The sequence below is a fragment of the Leiobunum rupestre genome, chromosome 11 (genome assembly GCF_980474605.1).
Source record: "Leiobunum rupestre chromosome 11, qqLeiRupe1.1.hap1, whole genome shotgun sequence".
Taxonomy (NCBI): domain Eukaryota; kingdom Metazoa; phylum Arthropoda; class Arachnida; order Opiliones; family Sclerosomatidae; genus Leiobunum; species Leiobunum rupestre.
Window position 1 is genome coordinate 42,820,132 of NC_143394.1, and position 17,633 is coordinate 42,837,764.

At 34.3% G+C, this 17,633-nt stretch overlaps 1 long non-coding RNA gene across 2 annotated transcripts; it reads left to right on the plus strand.

The window, feature by feature from the left end:
• The first annotated feature begins 292 nt into the window (after positions 1–292).
• On the plus strand, positions 293–788 carry LOC149922906 (uncharacterized). 2 transcript variants are annotated; one of them, XR_016477390.1, is made up of 2 exons: positions 293–418; positions 509–788. It is a non-coding gene; the product is annotated as an uncharacterized LOC149922906 (long non-coding RNA). The 2 variants fall into 2 exon arrangements; XR_016477391.1 differs by having other exon boundaries at positions 299–418; positions 521–788.
• Positions 789–17,633: the final 16,845 nt, after the last annotated feature.

The following is a 17,633-nucleotide window of genomic DNA, read 5'->3' on the forward strand; positions in this document are numbered from 1 at the left end:
AGTTTGTATATATAATTACAACACCTATAGAGACTAGATATTTGAGTTATAAAGATTTCAGGTAATAGATGGCGACACTGTACAGATAATTTGTAACAGCTGACACTGCGCGAGCATGTGGCCCGTGGGCAAAGACTATATAACGTTATATAGTCTTTGCCCGTGGGCCAACGCGTCAGCCAGCCGCCGATAAGCAGTTAATAAAACAAATAATTTTTTAAAGCTTCTTGTAATTAATATAACTATAGAATAGTATAACAGTGATTAAGGACATGTCCTTAATCACTGTTATACTGGGAGCGAGCAATAACGATACATGGTGTCTGAATTGTCTATATCTACGCCTGCTTTTGTATTTTTTCCACAATAAAAGGAGACATGGGAGGTTTAGCGCCTCCTAAAGAGCTAAGCCTTAACGGTAATGCTGACCAAAATTGGCGATTGTTTAAACAAAGGTTTACGTTGTATGAGGAGGCTTCTAAGAAAATCTGATTACTTTTGCGTGTAGCTGGACAAGCAGCAATCGAACTCCACAACACATTCGTGTTTGAGCATACAGCGCCGAAGAATTTTACAAATACCCTAGTCAACTTTGAAGAGTATTGTAGCCCTAAGAAGAACGAAGTACAAGAAAGGCAAGTTTTTCGTTGGCGAATGCAGCTGGAAGGGGAATCTCTGTAACAGTTTGTTACAGATGTAAGACTAAAAGCTAAGAAGCACAACTTTACAGAAGAAGACAACATGATTAGAGATCAAATATTAACTGACATAGGAGATAAGAAGTTACGTAACTGTGTCAAGTAGCTGAAACATTGGCAATGCAACTTCAGTCATGGGGGGGGGGAGAACGTTTTTACACATTATTTATCATTTTTGGTTTTTTAGTGTTGAGCTGGAAAATTGTAAAACTCAGTATTTGTATTTAAACGATAGAGGTACCGGTATTTAACTTCAAGTTATAAAAGACTCCAACTCTAAAGTATAAAGGCGAAAGAAAACCGTGGAGAATCTATCTATCTATCTATCTATTTATATTATAAGGAGCGCTTGGTACGTTGGTCGTCGTCGTCCGAGCTTTCAGGAATGTTTGCTTAGTCCGTCACGAAGCCAAAGGCGGGGCGGCGAGGGAAAAGCGGCCCGCGCACAGTGTTTTAAAATCGACTTTTTGCGGCCAAAATTAAATACCGATAAAATGTAACATAACATTATATATTCTTATGTGATTTTGTGCGTAGAATCTGAAAACATTGATCATTTTTTTCTAAGTGACACCAGGAGGCCAAACGTTTTCTTTACGGAATTTTTCAGGATTTTTTAGCGCAATTTATGTTAAGGGTGGTCCTAGACGTTACTTGAAAGTTTGGTAAGTCTATAATAAATACAACCGCTGAAAATTGAATATAAAGATTCAAATTTCATCAAAATGTGACATTTTCAAATGACTTTTTTGTAAAAGAGTGCAAATGAATGCAAGTAATTTTAGAATTATCTCGTGGATAAATTTGTGTTGAATACAATGCAAAAACTATGCGTGGTAAACGTCGTCAAGGTGTGTAGATACAGCTACTTTTATAACATGCAAAAAATCATATTTTCATCGGGAATTTTATCGTGTCTTTGGTCATCTTGTTTTCTTTTAAACTTCTACAAAACGCATTATAGGAGGATAACATATAACTTTTCCCACCACCTGTTCTTATCGGTCGGTTTATCTAAAACATTATTCAGAATAGGCGCTTCCATAAAACCGCCTTAAGGATATCGCCAAGTAATATATCCGAGAGCCAGGACCGGTAAGTTAGAAAAATGTAGGAAATTATTAAATGCCGTTGAGGAGAGATTGCCGTTTCATTAAATGAGTGATCTTCGTGAATATTCGTTAAATGCGTGACCATGCGCGTTTTGTAGGGCTGCGCGAGTAGTGGTTTTAGGCAATCGAGTCGGGTACCGAGTATTTGAAATTTTTTCGTCGCGTATAGTATTTTTGGCCAATCCAAAAATCGAGTACTTGATTATGCCAGAAGAAGTTAAGAAGAATGTTCTGGTACTCGGTCGAGTTTTTTTCGCGTAACTTTCTTCGCGCAGCCGCACTACGGAACGATTGTCGAATGTGGAATGTTCTTTCTATCAAGGCCATGGAAAAGGGTTCTTAAATAGTTTTTACCGTTCAATCATTGTTTCGTTCCCTCCCTTTTCTCCCTCTTTCTTTTACAAACCTATTCTAAAATCACAGAGCATCTCGTTGAAATTATTGCGGCGGAAACACAGAATAGTAAAATTCTAGTCGAATACCCGAACATGATGGGAAAAATAATAACAGGACGAATTCAGCAAGGCGGCTTGTTCGAATATTCGAGTACCCGAGTTTGTAAATTTTCGATACTCTCTCATCGACGAGTATTGCATTTTTCTAGCGTTGTGCCGTTGGGCAGAAATCGCCATTTCGCGGGAACCTAGAAATACCATTTGCATTTGGGGGATGAAAAATCCCCCTTTGATTAAAAGCAACGGCGCTGCTTTGGCATGGTTAGATAGAGGGAATAAATACCAATCAAACGACGTATCAATTAAATTTTGATTGAGTACCGTTCATGAGCAATCAGTTTTCTCGGAGTCCCTTCACCAACACCAATAACGTCGAGAGTGAAAATAACAGCCTCAACCCCTCTAAAACTAGAGGGGCGAGGCTCAAAAGGCGGCGAAATAACAACAAACGTTTAAGGGGGAACTAAACTTTATTGAGAAAACAAACACGGTACAAAGGCAAATAGTTAATAATTTGAGAAACATTTAAGGGGAAGCATTGTGAAATTTTAAAAAAGGCGACTTGTTTGCGCATTTTTATCTAGAGTTCTATAGCTCTAATTGTTAAGCACTCTTCGGTTTTGTAATAACGAGGTTTTGTTCTAAAAAACCTGCGAACAAAATTTTTATATAGTTAATAGTTATTAAGATAATGGTACTTAAATATGGCTGAAATGCCCATACACGCTCAGACAAAACACCGTTTATCTCGTAAATGGTTAAATCGTTCTTCACGCGGTGTCTTGTATCGTTTTTAGAAAAGTTAAAACTAAAAAGTGTGCGAAGGAAATTGTATCTCATCGTTTAGTTAATTTTTAATTCACCTTGAAAAAGTACCTAAAATGATAAGTATTTAGGTAAACTATTTAAATACTTTAAAAATAGATATCACTCTCAAATTTATGGTACAATTTGACAAACATGTTTTCTCTCAAATGTAAAAAGAAATAATCAGCTATCTTAAATATACATTAAAATAATGAGCATTAAACTTCAATAATAATGCTGATACATATCAACTTTGCGCCTGTTATTCTAGAAAACCGTTCACAGTATGGCTTTGTGAAAGGTTTTAAGTTGCTCTGGAAGTTTCGTTTTAAAATTTGTGCGAAGCGAATTTTAATCGAGGGCTTATTTAATTTTTTATATGGTTACAAAATTCGGCAATATTTAACATATCTCGTCATCATTTTTAATATACTTCGGTACAACGAAAATCTTTTAGATTCATACGCTTCGTAAGTTTAACCTTATTTAATCGAATGCAAAACAAAAATTTAAAAAATATATTATATTTTGGTAACTAAACTAATTTTTTAAATTATTCGGATTTGGTACGTTTTCCTTTACTGCCATCTGCACGCGGTCGCTCCCTTGTGGTAGTTTCCCAAACTAAAGATTAATAAAGAAAAAAATATGTGTAGATGGCAGGTTGAAGGTTTCCGAAGGGGGATTTTTATTTCACGTAGTGAGTGGTACTACTATAGAAGCCCCACGGAGGTTTTGGTAGTAAAGTTTTAGTAGGCAGGAAAAATCTTTTTTCCTCCCCCTAAAACTCGGACCCCCTTTTCGCCGGACCCGATTAGCCGCGCTTGTCCGTCAAAACTACTCTCCTCTCCGCTTTGCTTATCGTCACTGACTCTCGTTTGCGGTATTTCATATAGGGAATAGCTATCCGTTTCAGCCCACCTTTTCAGTGAGCTCTAAGGCATTCATACTACTCTCGCAAAACGTTGTTATTTCAGCCAGTGTTCCATTGTTGAAAGAGGCTACTTTTGATAAACTAATCTAATACGGATAAAAGTGCTTTTTTTATAAATCTGTTTGATCATTATTATCTAACCCCTTCAATGTGTAATCGAAAACTGGTGTATTTCAATAATGTAACCCTATAAAACTCCAATAAATTGTTAAATTTATCCTAGTATCCTTATACACGCATATTTCTAGACACTATTGGTTGCGAATTTGATACATAATTTTTATTACTTAAGAATATTTGGAATGGTAATGTCGAGTGGTCCGACTAATTTTGGCGCCGCAATGGAAATTTCAAATTCTATTTCAATTTTATTTTACAATAATTAGTACGAGAGGTATGTACAGTATATCTCTTACTAAATAGGTATACATCATAAATCATAAACTTTTGATAAAAGGATGAAAAATTACGCGTTTTGAATTTCGAAGTCGAAATTTCATTATAATTATAATTTTAAATGCTTATTTTAATTTCCATTAAATCTTAATTCAGTTGTGTATAATTAATAATTTCTAATTTTATATTTTTAAATTGTAAACTGAAGTTTATGATATCTTTAAAAACGTTTTTTATTGTATTTTTGTGCGTCAACGAGTTGTGGAAACGAACGGTGTGGGACAATAGCCTAATCCCTATTGTTAGGGTCCGCGTTTGGGTCGCTCTCGTTGCTTCCATTCCCACTCCGGTTTTTCCTCCCCAGCTCATGTCAAGGCGCACTTGAAAAAGACGAGGGCCCTCTTGTCTCATTGCTATAAACAAATTTTCAACCTAACCGAAAAGGTCATCTCCAAATATGTTTAGCACTTTTAAAATAGTCGTTTTCATTTCCCCAATAATTAACGCGGTTTAAATTGTCCTTTGTTAGGTCCAGTTACCCAAGAAAGAGATTATCTCACCAGGGGCCCCCCTTCGTCTGGACCCATGAAACCCTTCGTAGCGTCCCATCTTCGTTCCCACGCTTCATCTAAGTGAACGGACGATTAAAAAAACGAAAGCCAAAAACTCTACTCCACGATTTACATTTTAGACAACAATCGAGTTAGTTGATATTCATCGAGATTTATTCATAACTAATGGGCTACATCAACATTTCAGTCACTTTATGATTTGATAATTCAGATTTAAAATGAATGAAAAAGTACTATAAGGGTCATTACGTATAACCCTTTTTAAAATTGATAAAAGAAACGATAGTTCGGAAACAATTTTTACACAATTAAAAATGGCACCGAATTATAACTTTAAATGTGATACGGGAATTTGAGTTATTTTGATGAAAAAAAAAAGCGATACAAAAAATATTTACAGATATACAAAAAAAAACATTGACATTGAAATAAAAAAAAAAAAAGAAAACGCTCAAAACTAGGCAATTGAAAGTCAAGCACAACCGCAAATCTTATAATTGAGTTATTTTATATGGAAAAATGGGACACTACATCAGTTATTTCATTTTTTTGAGAAAATTGAAAAATTATATGGGGAGAGCAACACATTAAAAATGCTTGGAAAATTGAGGTAATGGTATTACAAAGTCAGACAAGTGCTTAGTCCTTCAATGATTCGAGTTGCAGATTTAATTTACTTTAAACAAATGACTCTTAAAAATAAATGAACTATAAACAGGTCGATTCTAAAAGTCAATATGAAAGTATTCACGCCAAATTTTTACATTTTGTGAGATTCTGGTCAGTTCTTATGCAAAGATAAAATTTTATTTTGGTTTCTAAAGCCGGATTTATCAGCTTTATATGCAGAGGGCTTTACATTACATGAATGCAAAACAAAATAGAAGAAGAAATGTGGAAAGCAATGGAGATGCGGTATTATAACAATGTATATATTTATAATGTCAATAAATAATGGATAGTGGTAAACCATAAAAAGTGGGGATGATTCGTAAAAACCGATGGCCGAAAAGTCGAAAAATTCACCCTGATTAAAAAAAATCGAACATGAAATTTTTGAAAATTTGTAGTTCCGATTATAACCGAATAAATCAATAAACAGCGGAATAAATAAATAAATAGCGGTATGTAGAATAAATAAATACATATAAATAAATAGCTACATAAAAAATAAATAAATACATATAAATAAATAGCTACATAAAAAATAAATAAATAAATAGCGGTATATAGAATTAAAAAAATAAATAAACAATTAGCGGTATATATAAATAACAAATAAATAAATAAATAAATAAATAGCGGTATGTAGAAATAAAAAAATAAATAAATAGCGGCATAAATAAATACAAAATACATAAATAAAAATCTGCGTAAATAAATAATTAACGAAGTAAATAGCGGTGTAAATAAAGAAATAAATAAATTAACGGTGGTGTAAATAAATATTTCTTTAGGTTTGCGGTCTTTTTGAAATGCTCCGTTTAGGTCTTTTTGGAGTGGTTTCCCCGTCAATTATATTCTTTGAATTGACTTTCTTTTTTATTGATTTATTTTCGTTTTGTTTGGCTATTGCGTCCAATATGTATTGGGGTTCTCTAAGCTCCATACTTCTTTTAAACCGAGAGTCAACTATTTCTGGTAGCATACAGTTATTATCAAATGTGACTAATTTATCTTTCATTTTTTTTTCCCAAAAATCGTCATCTCTCTCGATTTTTTCTACGTGTATGCCATTTTTAGTATACACAACAAATAACAAAATTTTCTTTTTGTAATATGCAATTGCCCTTGGGTTTGAAAATAGAAATGGTCATTTCTATTAAGTTTTAGAGAATTGTTCTCTTCATCATCGTATGTGCAAAAAAAAGTTTTAGTTTGGCGTGTTTTTTTATTTTTGGCTTGGAAATTTAATTCTTCGATATGACTAGGAATATCGAGAGGAGCGACAGTGCGATAGGTAAAAGGTGATTTCACTTCTACTATGGCGTCTTCGCCAACTAGACCATCCGGAGACGCCCCTAAAAACCCGTATTCCAAATCAATAAATATTCCACAATCTATTACGTCCAAATGATGTTCTTTTCTCAGGATTTCTTTGGCTTTTTCTTCGCCTTCATGTCCATACGCAAATATGTAATCCATATTTTGGGAAGGAGGTTTTGGATAAAGGAGACTTTCAACCGTTTTGCCGCAGATTTCATTTTACAGACGCGACCGAAATTAGACGCGGTGAGGCGATGTCTTCTCTGATCTGACCATTCTGACGAATTGCCTCGCTGCCTCGTCATCATCTCGATAGCGCTCTGTTTCTCCGGTGTCACCCTCAGCTCTTCTAGTTTTAGTCTCGCCAATTCAGATATGGTTTCAGGTAACATGTCGGGTTTCATGGCATTCTCACCATAATGCGCCTTTCCGTCGTCAACCGGGTGCGTTTTTCTAGTAGCGCTAACGAAAAGTTTTTTCCTTTCGAAAAGACTGCGCTTAGAGTGCTGAGAGATTTGTTTTTGCGTAAAAGTCTGATTGCTCTTTTTTTTCAAAATAATGTTCGGACTCTTACCAGCTATTTTTCTAAAAAAATGAATTTGGTAGTTTCCCGCTCCTCTGTTTTTATTTATGGCAGCCGATGCGATACGACTGGGTATCGCGCCTCGCTTTCCCATGTCTTTTCTTTTACAACCGATATGCTTTTCTATTAAAGACATCGTGCTTTCGGCCTGGTTGCTTGTGTCGTTTGTAATTAATTTATCGGCTTTATCCGCTATTCGAACGGCAGCGGCTGTAATGTTCCTTCTAATAGGGGAAGCTACGCTCTCCCATTTACCACTATTTTCACCTCGTTTGTCGCAAAAACTGGCATCGCACGTTCTGTGATCTCCAAAATAATGTTTGGGCGCATTAACTATGTCTTTTTTCAAGGCAGGTACTGAGTGGTCAGTCAATGAATGTTTAGATATCGCGGCTCTCGTTCCCTTCGATATGTTTTTTATTAAAACGTTATTTAAAATATTACCGCATTTATCTTTGTCTTTTTTTAAATTGTATAACGCTTTGGTGTAATTGTTTATGACGTGATTGGCGCATTCCCTTTTCGCAATTTTGTGCCCATAAACTTCTACTTTGCTTTGAAGTTCGTGCATGACGGACGAATCTCCATCCCCAATAAACACGCGATATTGCAATTTGTGCATCTCCATGCTCGCGTTGAAGCCTTTTTGAAGAATGTTAGCTTCCATGGCGCTAGAAGAGCCATCCCAGTTTTTGAAGCAGTCGTGCTTTGGTGGCTCATTGCCTCGTTTCACGTGGAATTCGCACAAAGCGCAAAATTTGTTTTTGTAATCAATGTACAAAATTTTTCCGGTTCTATATCGCCAATGATTACGGCGAAGCCCGAATTTCAATTATAACTATGGCCGAAACTTCTTTTAATCCAACCTCCATCTACAATGACCGCGATGAAGCAAATATTATTGTAAGGGGCTTCGCAAAAGTTACCGGCTTCGGCCGCTAACCGGTACTCCTCCTGGCCAGCTAACATTAATTCTTCAGCTAAAAGCTTTTTCCACATTTCTCCAATTCTATTTTCAATTTGCATATAACTCGATTCAGCCATAACGGGTACTCCAAGTACCGAAAATACTTCGTCGACGTTGGCAAATCCCGATCCCACACCCATAAATCCCATCACCACTTCGTCATTAATTGACAGCTCTTTTTCGCCCTTTTCTTTTATTTTTGTCACATTTTCGGCTATTTTATCCGAATTCACTGTAAATATTTTTCGGCATTGGTCGCATTCGAAATATAAACGGGAATAAAGGCCAACGCGCCTTTCTTTTAGATACTTGAAGTACCAGAGAGAAGGGTGTCTATCTGGTGATTGAGAATTTCATTCTCAATCACCAAATAGACACAAAGCTGTAGCTCCCGCCGTTCACCCGCGCCTCTCCCGTTCCTCCCCCACCCGCGCCTCTCTCTCAATCACCAGAATTTCTAATCACCAGAATTTCTAATCACCAGAATTTCTATTCACCAGATTCTCCCGTTCACGGGTTGCTTTCCCCCCAACCCCCATTCACTGGATACTTTATCTCTCGTTCACCAGCTCCTTTCCCCCATTGCTTTCACCCCTTCTAATCACCAGTTGCTTTCCCCCAACCCCCATTCACTGGATACTTTATCTCTCGGTCACCAGCTCCTTTCCCCCATTGCTTTCACCCCTTCTAATCACCAGTTGCTTTCCCCCATCTCTAGGCAATAAAAACAACCATAATTGTTATCTCTCATACTATCGATCCCAATCGCTAGAAATTGGCTTTTTCCCCATTCGCTATAAATCGCAGCAGTTTGCCAGAATTAGTTTTATCTCTCCGAAATAATTAATGTACCCAAAATTGGACCGCCAGTTTATTATTCTTTTTAGGGGAATCTCTATGGGAGTTTAACATTACAATAAAGCTAAAAGGTCCAGTTTGGGGTACATTTGGTCCGAAATGGGGTACATAGGGCCGAAAATGGTGACTTTGGTCGTTTTTGGGGTACATTTGGTCCATTTTGGTCCATTTTTGGGTACATCCCTGCTTTCCCCCATCCCCATTCTCCAAAATTAGTTTTCCTCGCGCAGATATCTGGAGATTAGATTTTTACCCGTTTGCTTATCGCTTTCGAACCCCTTAATTTCTAATCTCTAGGCAATAAAAACAAGTTATTTACATTTAATTTTTTATTTTAGAACTTTGTTTTACATGTTAGTAGGTACTATCAGATATTCCAATAGATGGTTATCTTGTACATTACACAATTAAAACAAATTAAAGTAGTTAAGTTTACAGGCATTTAAATGGGGTGAAACGATCTCCTGCAACTTAATTTAATTAAAAGTTCTAACTCACGTATTTGTAGTGTTTAGCAACAGTATCGTCTGACATCCGAGGGACAGTTACAAACGTCTTCTTCTGGTACAGGTGAGAAGCTTTTGTCAGAGACCGTAGTTGCTTTTGGCGTCGGGGGAATGTCCCATTCTAGCGAAAGGTACTTTTTTTCCGATGGTGAATTATCCCTAGCCGGACAGTTTGGAAAGAATCTAGCATGTTCAAGTTCTGGTACGTCTCCTGATTTCCATCCTTCTAATACGCCATGGCATTTGTAACATCGTACTTCATCGCCCTGCTGAATATAGTAGAATCCAGCCTTCGCTAGTTGCTCCTTAGTGACGTGCGGATTTTTCCAGTGACGAAACGTTTCAAGTCGATACACTTCAATGTCCATAGCTGATCTAGACCAAATACGTTCTATAGTTTCAAATGATACATTCTCTAAGCCTACATTTACCCCTAAGTCTACTAAACCTAATTTTATCAATATGGTTAAATTTCTACGCTAAAATTATCAATATAAATGCTTTTTTCAATATGCAAATTGTTTTAAATATGTCTAAAAATATAGTCTATTACCAAGAAAAAATAGTTACTTACTTTATGGGTAGAAATCCTTTGTCAAGCTGTAGAAAAGACTGAGCGATCCGACAGCAGGTCTTTACTCGTCAATGTGCCGTAGAGAAATGACGCACGGAAGATTAATTTATTCCTATCTTGTTGAGAATAATTCATCACGTGATCTAAACTTCAAATAACCCTCAAATTCTATTGGCTGTCTCTCTCTGACAGTTTAAACTGCCTCTAATGATTGACGGCACATATTAACCCACTTGAGTATTTGGAAAAAACCCTTTGCTACTCGAAGGATAGTTTTGGAAATACCACGTTGACGATATCAAAATCGAGCTCTCACTTGAAAATGTTTACGGAAAACAATCCTCTTGGAAAATTGAGTTACGTAGAAGATTGCTAAAAAATGGCTATGTGTTAAGTTTTTTTCAATAATGAGTCTTATTTTTTACATTTTAAAGTATTTATTAAGAGTGAAAAATCCTATGACTACACTGACGGCATATCTTAAGTACCGGTGGAAAAATCCAGTGCTCAAAGTTCAGTTATCTTATTAAACGTGCGCGTGCACAGAAAAATGAACGAGTCACGTGATAGTAACTTAATTTCTACGCTAATCTTACCCCTACTAGACCTAATTTCTGTCTAATACATTTCCAATATATATATATAAAAGAATGCCTAAAAATTTCATTTTAAATATAATAAAATAGCCTAGCTGATTATTATTATTATAACTTACTTTTCAGCGTGACCTTCAATGACTATTCCCAATGCTAAGACTCTTTATTGAGATAACTAAGAATTGATTCCCATGACTACCCTGACGGCATATCTTAAGTACCAGTGGAAAAAAAATCCATTGCTCAAAGTTCAGTTATCTTATTAATCGGGTGCGCGCGCACAGAAAATGAAAGTCACGTGAGAATCGGTACGTCACTGAAAATAGTGGAAGTGTCATCACTAGAGTTCTTTTATCAATATATTTAATTAAGGATTATTTCAAAGTTTAGATGGCGCCATGGTTCTCAAAGCAGTGATATTAAAAGATCTCAACGGGTGGAATTGGAGAAACGCTAAAAATATTTTCGACATATTCATTCTCCCTGAGTATAAATAAATAAATAAATAAATACATTCTTGGCATAGTAGTAGGATTTTAAGAAAAAAATTAAATACGGAAAATCAATTATTTTATTTTAAAGGTTTTGTGATTTCTCACCAAACAATTTCAACATCTTCAATGTAGGCTATCACATCAGGGGCATCTCAAAAATCTTTTTCCTCTGATCTCCTAGTTTCTGCCTCTGTCTTTAGTATTTATAAATATTTTCCTATCCATAAACCATTTCCTAACTGGTGGACATTGATAACACTAAAAGTTTACTTATAATAATATGCTGAAATACATTTTCCAATACGCAAAAAATTAAAGCTAGACCTAAAAACCTGTAAAGTGTAAATAGTTAAGACTAAATTTCTAAGCCTAGCCCATGAAAGTACATTTTCCGTAAATCATATCCTAACATGAATGCTAATAGAGCTAGTACATTCTCGATAAATATACATGTTCTTGGGGAATAAGAGACGTTTTTTATCAAAGTAAGCCAAGTTTAAAGCTTATTGTCATTGGTTCCATAACAAAAACCACATTCGGATCAAAATAAATTTATTTATTTTATTTTTATACAGATTTTTTTTCATTTTTTTTGCCTTAATTTCAATTTTGGGAGTCGGTACCCGTTTCACCGAAGATGAAGATGCTTCGTTTTATTCAGCGTTGGGTAAATCGCCGTGTAAAAAAACATCTAGCATTGCATTAACTTTTTCCTCGTCCTCGTCCGAGACCCCTACAATACGTCTCTCGATCTATAAAGTAAAGAAATCAAAATAATAAGCTAAACGATAATCCATACCTTCTATTCACTAGTTCAATTTATCACTGTCTCATATATCCACTATCGTACATACATACATACATACACTAACTTACTAACGCTTTAGTCTCCGCAAGTTTTTATGTTGTATAATCAAAGTTTTGAATCGAATAATAATAATAATAATAATAATTAGATCAAAACAAATTTCAAGCTTACGTTAATGTATTCCCTTGAGTGAGGGCCCAATCTTTGAAAAATCTTCTCAATGACGACATGGGTAGCTAGATGGACGTCGATGTAACCTTCGTCCTCTTGCAGGTTCAATTCACGTAAATACCAGTTTTTATATTTTCTTAACATTATTTCTAACGTTCTAAACGAAAATTGTTTTTCGTTTGGCATATCAGGCTTAAAAGAAAACCTAAGAACTGCTTTAGTTACACGCATATCCACGTTATTTTCCATAGCTAATATTTAGCCCTTAAACTTGCTCGTAATTACGAAGAATGTAAAAATGTAGAATGCTCGCTCCTATATTTATGCCAAATCAGAAATCACTTGAAATAATAACTTCATTTGGTACTTAAAAAACGGTGAGAGGTGGGAGGAGGGGTTTGGTAATTTATAAATTTTTATAATCAAATGTACCATAGCAAAAGTATATAAATAATACAAGAAGTGCACTAATTATTATTTTCGCTCGCCAGGTAATTTCGTTTGATTTCCGTTTCGCACGGACGCAGATAACATGGTAACGCGACTACAGCGAACCGATAAAGCTAATTAATAAAATATTGTCAACCATTTGATATTAGAAATGTTAAAATAAAACTTTTACAGATAAATCTAATTTATAAAATATTGCCAATTGAGGGTTTGCAAGTTAGTTTGATTATAGGTTTTGAGTGTTAGAATAGAAATAACGCTAAATACAGGGTTAAATTCAATTCAAAATAAAAGACCATGACAATAAAAAATAACCTTTAAAATATAAATCGCGAAGAAAATGAAGTAACGCGACTTTTAAAATTAGTATAAAATGTTTAATCCCTCTGAAAACGTGAAAATTCATATAGGACAAAACCCAAATACATGTTTACTGAGCTTAGCACTCTACTTTTTCAATCCTCTATTCTCAATGGTGGCCTCTATTTTTACCATCGTCTGCTTCGTAAACTTTATGGATGCATTGGAAGGGCTCAAATTAAGCTAAGTGGGTACACTTCTTGTTTAATTTATATACTTCTAACCATATTAAAGTATCAATTTTAATAAAAGGAATTCAACTTAAGTGTTGTTTTGCTATCTGAAATTCGAAAACAAAGAAGGTAGTACAGGGGTACTTAAGTTGATTTTAATATTTTTTTTAGAAATAACTTAAGTATACAGCGAAATAATCATTAGTGGTATCTAATTTTTTAAGTGCCCACATACTTCTCATCTCGTATAAAAGAGGGTCATTTTTGTACTATAAAACCATTCCATTCCTGAAATCCGCTACAGGAAAAAAGTTGATTAAGCTAAGCAATTTACGAGCGACGTCCTAGCGTACTTGTAATTAAGAAAGTAAGTACTTAGTTTTACGATTTTGCTTAAAACTATGATTTTAAATCGATAAAGTGAAACACGTAAAGTGTCCCTGACCAAAATTGTTTCACAAACATCTGTACCGTTTAATAAGATACGAGTATGATAACGATTTCTAGAGCCCTATGTTCGATAATGATTCATTAGGAAAATTTGAATATAGTTTAAATTTTTAATTACTTATTTTTTGGTTTGACTACCAATTTGGAGGACTACTGTTTTGATTTTGATATAACTAAATTTGATTGGTTTTCGAAAAGTTTTCTCTTCTACCCCCGCCCCCAGTTTATAATTATGATGTCAGTTGTAAATTGTTTTTTTCGAGTATAAAAAGGGTAAACAGAAAAATTGAGAGATAGTATTAAGAAAACAGCCAATTCGAATTGTTTCGGAATCGGCTCGAGGGACTAAGTACGTAGATATACGTCAATTGTAAATTCTAAACTTTGTATATATATTATATTCAATCATTCATTCTTACTAATTTTATAGTAATGGATCCTATTTCCATAACTTTGGCCTCGGGAAATGAGTACGTCGGTACGACAACCGAATCTATGATTTGCTTTCACTGCGGCGAATGTACGGAAGAATTGGCAGTAAGAGGCGGAGGACTCTTCTTTTGCTGGGGTCGAGAGTGCGCGCATTATCAAATGGGAGTAATTTTTCGACATGGTAATGTCTATACCAAACACATCCCAGGGCATCTTATAAAGGAGTTCCCGCCCCATCTCCGCTGTACGTACTGTGGAAGAAGAGGGTCGAAGAGAAGCCGTCGACGGGAGGAGTGCTCAGCGTTCGATTTCATGGGATGCTGTCATTACCCTAAGCCTCCCAGAGACCGAACTGTAGTTCGTTTTATAAATAGATAAATAAATAAATAAAATTGCGAATAATTTACAAATAAATGTCTATTGACTTTTCTTCATCCTATAATATAAGTTTATTCCTAAATTTTTAAGCTTATTACAATAAGATTTCTTTAAGAGAGAGAGAGAGAGAAAAGAATTGCTTAAATTAGGAAGTAATAATGAATCTATTGAATCCAATGTAAAGAAAATGCATCAAGATATTAACTTGGAAAATCCAAAAGATGATTCACCAGTAAGCGGTATTCAGTTAATTAAAAATCATAAACAAAAACCGACTGATTACGGTGCATCAAGATATAATATTTGTATATCTTCGAAAAAAGGTGAATCATTAAACATCAACAATGCGGTAATTTACTTATAATATATTTTATATGAAAATAATTAAAGGTTTTATAAATGATAAATTATATTATAGATTATAGGTGGAACTAATAGCAAAATAGTATACGTCCAGGTAAAGTATTGTTTTATTTAGAAGTTTAAATATTAAGTTAATGGTTTATTTTAGAATAACTATATGTTAAATGATTTATTTTAGAATAGCGTTGATACATATGGTGGTAGGACAACATTAGAAAGTAGGTATATTGATTTAAAAAAACTATCGATTAATTAAACATTTTAATAATATTTTTACATAGCTTCGATAGTATCCAGAGATTGTACGATTGTTATTACAAAATGAAACTAATTTATTTTATAATAAATATAGGTAGTAAAATGCTGCAAAAACCTCTGACTCTACGTTCAATACGTTAAAATAGATTACAATACGTAAATATAGGTGAAAAAATACTAGAAAAACACGCATACTATTATTTTTTTTAATTTTTGGAAATACACTACATCCACCAGTTACTTCGCAATGACGAACTGGCTGCTCTCTTTGTCCCAGGAGACATGACCAATGAGTTGGCAAAGTACGGAAAAGACTCGTACATCCAAGAATTGGCAACAGGTGGCGCAAAAAATTACGCCTTGATTTATACGGAACCCCATTTTAAAAGTCGCGTTACTTCATTTTCTTCGCGATTTATATTTTAAAGGTTATTTTTTATTGTCATGGTCTTTTATTTTGAATTGAATTTAACCCTGTATTTAGCGTTATTTCTATTCTAACACTCAAAACCTATAATCAAACTAACTTGCAAACCCTCAATTGGCAATATTTTATAAATTAGATTTATCTGTAAAAGTTTTATTTTAACATTTCTAATATCAAATGGTTGACAATATTTTATTAATTAGCTTTATCGGTTCGCTGTAGTCGCGTTACCATGTTATCTGCGTCCGTGCGAAACGGAAATCAAACGAAATTACCTGGCGAGCGAAAATAATAATTAGTGCACTTCTTGTATTATTTATATACTTTTGCTATGGTACATTTGATTATAAAAATTTATAAATTACCAAACCCCTCCTCCCACCTCTCACCGTTTTTTAAGTACCAAATGAAGTTATTATTTCAAGTGATTTCTGATTTGGCATAAATATAGGAGCGAGCATTCTACATTTTTACATTCTTCGTAATTACGAGCAAGTTTAAGGGCTAAATATTAGCTATGGAAAATAACGTGGATATGCGTGTAACTAAAGCAGTTCTTAGGTTTTCTTTTAAGCCTGATATGCCAAACGAAAAACAATTTTCGTTTAGAACGTTAGAAATAATGTTAAGAAAATATAAAAACTGGTATTTACGTGAATTGAACCTGCAAGAGGACGAAGGTTACATCGACGTCCATCTAGCTACCCATGTCGTCATTGAGAAGATTTTTCAAAGATTGGGCCCTCACTCAAGGGAATACATTAACGTAAGCTTGAAATTTGTTTTGATCTAATTATTATTATTATTATTATTATTCGATTCAAAACTTTGATTATACAACATAAAAACTTGCGGAGACTAAAGCGTTAGTAAGTTAGTGTATGTATGTATGTATGTACGATAGTGGATATATGAGATTATGATAAATTGAACTAGTGAATAGAAGGTATGGATTATCGTTTAGCTTATTATTTTGATTTCTTTACTTTATAGATCGAGAGACGTATTGTAGGGGTCTCGGACGAGGACGAGGAAAAAGTTAATGCAATGCTAGATGTTTTTTTACACGGCGATTTACCCAACGCTGAATAAAACGAAGCATCTTCATCTTCGGTGAAACGGGTACCGACTCCCAAAATTGAAATTAAGGCAAAAAAAATGAAAAAAAATCTGTATAAAAATAAAATAAATAAATTTATTTTGATCCGAATGTGGTTTTTGTTATGGAACCAATGACAATAAGCTTTAAACTTGGCTTACTTTGATAAAAAACGTCTCTTATTCCCCAAGAACATGTATATTTATCGAGAATGTACTAGCTCTATTAGCATTCATGTTAGGATATGATTTACGGAAAATGTACTTTCATGGGCTAGGCTTAGAAATTTAGTCTTAACTATTTACACTTTACAGGTTTTTAGGTCTAGCTTTAATTTTTTGCGTATTGGAAAATGTATTTCAGCATATTATTATAAGTAAACTTTTAGTGTTATCAATGTCCACCAGTTAGGAAATGGTTTACGGATAGGAAAATATTTATAAATACTAAAGACAGAGGCAGAAACTAGGAGATCAGAGGAAAAAGATTTTTGAGATGCCCCTGATGTGATAGCCTACATTGAAGATGTTGAAATTGTTTGGTGAGAAATCACAAAACCTTTAAAATAAAATAATTGATTTTCCGTATTTAATTTTTTTCTTAAAATCCTACTACTATGCCAAGAATGTATTTATTTATTTATTTATTTATACTCAGGGAGAATGAATATGTCGAAAATATTTTTAGCGTTTCTCCAATTCCACCCGTTGAGATCTTTTAATATCA